This window comes from Tasmannia lanceolata, unplaced genomic scaffold (assembly GCF_043159265.1).
Source record: "Tasmannia lanceolata isolate RefF3 unplaced genomic scaffold, GAP_Taslan_0.1 ptg001148l, whole genome shotgun sequence".
Taxonomy (NCBI): Eukaryota; Viridiplantae; Streptophyta; class Magnoliopsida; order Canellales; family Winteraceae; genus Tasmannia; species Tasmannia lanceolata.
The window spans coordinates 27817-32164 of record NW_027519808.1 but is presented as its reverse complement, the minus strand read 5'-3'; the positions used below and the strand labels follow the sequence as shown (position 1 = coordinate 32164).

General features: G+C 34.6%; 3 non-coding genes across 3 annotated transcripts; 2 read left to right on the top strand and 1 right to left on the bottom strand.

Moving 5' to 3' along the window:
- Positions 1 to 896: 896 nt before the first annotated feature.
- TRNAS-GGA (transfer RNA serine (anticodon GGA)) lies at positions 897 to 983 on the top strand. Its single transcript has one exon. It is a non-coding gene; the product is annotated as a tRNA-Ser (tRNA).
- A 1268-nt stretch (positions 984 to 2251) lies between these two features.
- Positions 2252 to 2324, bottom strand: TRNAT-UGU (transfer RNA threonine (anticodon UGU)). The gene has a single exon. It is a non-coding gene; the product is annotated as a tRNA-Thr (tRNA).
- Positions 2325 to 4053: 1729 nt separating this feature from the next.
- TRNAF-GAA (transfer RNA phenylalanine (anticodon GAA)) lies at positions 4054 to 4126 on the top strand. The gene has a single exon. It is a non-coding gene; the product is annotated as a tRNA-Phe (tRNA).
- The last annotated feature ends 222 nt before the right edge of the window (positions 4127 to 4348 follow it).

The following is a 4348-nucleotide window of genomic DNA, read 5'->3' as shown; positions in this document are numbered from 1 at the left end:
ATCCATTCCATAATTCTTCTCATTACCCCTAGAGGGAAAATGATCCCACAAACAAAGGAATTGTATAGTACGAAATCACATAAAAACAAACGGACTCATTCTAAAAAAAAAGGTGTCGACCTTCCACTCAAATTGTCCCTTTGGGGCAGGGATGGATAGGAAATATTTGAATCCGATTGTATTTCATTTAAATTAAGTATTAAGTATAAATATTAAGTAGTATACCAATGAACGGAACTATTCCTATTTTATCGAAGCTCAGGAATCAAGGAAGTTTTTCCTACAGATTCTGATGACTCTAGAAGTTTTGATTTGATTATGATCCAAAGAAAAAAAAAATCAAATCAAATAATAGAATCATTCCATGATGAAAATAGAATAAGAATAACCATCCATTTTTTGTGCATAGTGTGTATACACCACGCAATCGAAATATCAAAAAAATCCATGGGACGATTCATGAATTTGTAATAGATTGTGGGGTAGCTCATGAGAGGAATTGTTGTTGAGAAATCTGAAACTAGAAAGGAATTTTGGAATTCCTATGGAACCATAATAGTCTAAATGTAACCATAGTATAAAATAGGGTCAGTTGACTTGTTCCAATTCATTGGTTTAATCCAGTATAAATCTAAGAATAAGACGGGATCGTCTTCTTGACAAACATGAATAGATAGATTCTATCTATTTTTTTTTAATCTTTTTAATAAGATAAGAAAAAGATAAGAAAAAAAATGTTTTTTTATCCCTCGATCCTCGAGGGAAGATCTTTCTTTAATGAAAAGTTTTCTATTTTCTATTTAGAATTGATTGGTCATACCTGTATTGCAATAATACAATAATATGAATGACTCGCTATTCACTCGGTTTCTGGGTCATAATCATAAGATTATGTAGGAGAGATGGCCGAGTGGTTCAAGGCGTAGCATTGGAACTGCTATGTAGGCTTTTGTTTACCGAGGGTTCGAATCCCTCTCTCTCCGTACCTTCACCTAATTCACCAACGGTACCGACTACAATGTATCAAATCAAATAACAATTGATACGAGTATTCCAATCGTACTTTATTTGATATAGATTCTCTATTCCTAATTGCTGTGGTATGGAAAATACCGGAACGGAAAGAATGGACAAGGAATAAAAATCTCACCGCTGATCCATTTGTAATACGTGAATGGGAGAAAAATCCGGATCAAACCTCTTAGATCTATTTACTTCGGCGAAAGAAAAAAAAGGGGCTTGTCCAAAGCTTTGTTATTTTAGTTAGGTTCAAGTCTGACGGGAATAATATTCTACGACTAGCAACTCATTGATTTTCAAACCGATCCACTTAATATCTATTATTTGATTTACTAATCCTTTATATTGGGATGAATAAAGACTCAAATGTTTTGCCAACTCCTCGTGGGGGGATGAATCCATATAATTTTGAATCAGAGCTCTGGATCTTTGTTCATCCCTCATAGTAATAATATCTTGGGGTTTGCAGCGATAACTTGGGATATCTACTATACGGCCATTAACTAAAATATGTCTATGATTAACTAATTGCCTGGCTCCCGGAATGGTCGAAGCCATACCCAATCGAAAAAGGATGTTATCCAAACGCATCTCAAGTAGTTGTAGTAAAACCTGACCTGTTGACCCTTTGGCTTTCCCAGCAATACGAACATATCTAAGTAATTGTTGCTCTGTCAGACCATAATGAAAACGCAATTTTTGTTTTTCTTCTAGACGAATACGATATTGAGATCTTTTCCCGGAACGCGATTGGTTTCTAAGATCACTTCCGGATCTAGGTCTTTTCCTAGTGAGTCCCGGTAAAGCCCCTAGACGGCGTATTTTTTTGAAACGAGGCCCTCGGTAACGAGACATAAAGACTCCTTAATTTTATTGAAATTTCATTTTACAGAATAAACCTAAATTAATACTGAACTAAACGATAAACGAAGCTAAATCCACTGAAGTACTACAAAGAGGAATAAGATGAATTGTATCAATATCCGTATTATTTTGTATATTGTATATATGGGAAGTTAAGGATCCTTTTCTTGATTTGTTCTGTATAGATCAAACGGCTCCAATCCGTTTTTTATTCTTTATTCATAGTTGGAAGTTCCCGCGACATAACATAATAGATCGGTAACCCGACATTTGGAGAAAAAAAAGGGGGGGGTCTTCTCAATATTCCTTGGTCTCAAGGAAAGATGATCAATCCTGATAAAAAAAAAAAAATAGAACAAATAGAGAAAGCCGACTATCGGAATCGAACCGATGACCATCGCATTACAAATGCGGTGCTCTAACCTCTGAGCTAAGCGGGCTCATATAACAGAAATAGTGCGTGAATAGGAATTCGGGAAACTATTGGGATCTTAGTTAGCTATTAGCTATTAATAATTATTAATATTAATTATTATAAATTATTATAACATATTAATTAATATTAATAATTATTAATATAATATGAATTTTGATTTTATTTTTGATTATTTTCTATTTGATTATTTATTTTTGATTATTTCATTTATTAGTAGTCACTAGCACTAGAATTTTTTTTTTTCATTCAAATCAAATTTAAAAAACGCAAAATAATACTATATACATATGAAATAATTCTATATTCTATTATAGAATAGAATATAACTATTAGTTATAGCAGTTATAGCAGATTATATGAATTCTATTTCTATTAGAGTGTAGTTCCTAAGGAAAGGATAAGATAAGGATGCAATCCAGATCCTACTGAGATATTCCTTTTGTTTCATTCGGAAAGGGAGGAGATAGGACGAAAAAAAAAAAAAGAAGAATGAATATCGACCGTTCCAGTATTCCAAACTGCGCGGGAGAAAATGAGAGGGGGGGGGAACATCTATATGTGGGATATATCCATCCATATTGAATTGCAGATACATCAATGATAGAATCATTTCTGATTGGACCAAATAATGGAATGGTCCTCCAATAGATATGAAAGAAGATGGGCAAGAAATAAAATAGGAGCAGACACTTTTTCGATATAGGAATCAGTATCTAATGAATTCAATGGTTCCAACATAAATGAAAGAAGGGGATGGGATCACAATGAGATCGAGATCTCATAAGGGGGATATGGCGAAATTGGTAGACGCTACGGGCTTGATTGGGTTGAGCCTTGGTATGGAAACCTACTAAGTGGTAACTTCCAAATTCAGAGAAACCCTGGAATTAAAAATGGGCAATCCTGAGCCAAATCCAGTTTTCTGAAAACAAGGGTTCAGAAAGCGAGAATCAAAAGAAGGATAGGTGCAGAGACTCAATGGAAGCTGTTCTAACGAACGGGGTTGACTACATTGGTAGAGGAATCCTTCTATCAAAACTCCAGAAAGGATGACCTTATTTAAGTACATAGACGTACTTAAATATCAAATGATTAATCACGACCCGAATCCGGATTTTTTGATTATTTATATGAAAAATTGCAGAATTCTTGCTAAATTAAATCGATTCCAAAAGGAAGAATCGAAGATTCAGTGATCAAATCATTTACTCCAGAGTCTGAAAGATCTTTTGAAGAACTGATTAATCGGACGAGAATAAAGATAGAGTCCCATTCTACATGTCAATACCGACAACAATGAAATTTATAGTAAGAGGAAAATCCGTCGACTTTTGAAATCATGAGGGTTCAAGTCCCTCTATCCCCAATAAAAAAAAAAAGGCCTATTTTATTCCATTCCCTAACCATTTATCCTCTTTTTTCGTCAGTGGTTCAAAATGAGCTTAGCTATGTTTCTCACTCACTCTACTCTTTCACAAATGGATCCGACCAGAAATCTTTCTCTCTTATCACAAGTCTTGTGATAGATATGATCTACGTACAAATGAACATATATGGCAAGGAATCTCCATTATTGAATCATTCACAGTCCATATCATTACTCTTACACTTACAAAGTCTTCTTTTTGAAGATCCAAGAAATTCCAAGGCTGAGGTAAGATTTTCTAATGTTTTTTGAGTCCCTTTAATTGACATAGACCCAAGCCCTCTAGTAGGATGATGCGTCGGGGATGGTCGGGATAGCTCAGCTGGTAGAGCAGAGGACTGAAAATCCTCGTGTCGCCAGTTCAAATCTGGTTCCTGGCACGTGGTTAATATATCGAATAGATACTCATACAAATGAATCGATATGGATCGGGATCCATATTCTATTCGTTAATAGTCTAGATCATGATACATACTTATCCATCTAGGGATATATCTAGATCCCCCATTTTTTTTTTTGATGGGTAAAGAAAAGAATTAGATTCTGTTCCCTCTTCTTTTTTGTTTGTTCATACTGTACCTGCTCTCGCTCAAAAAGAATGT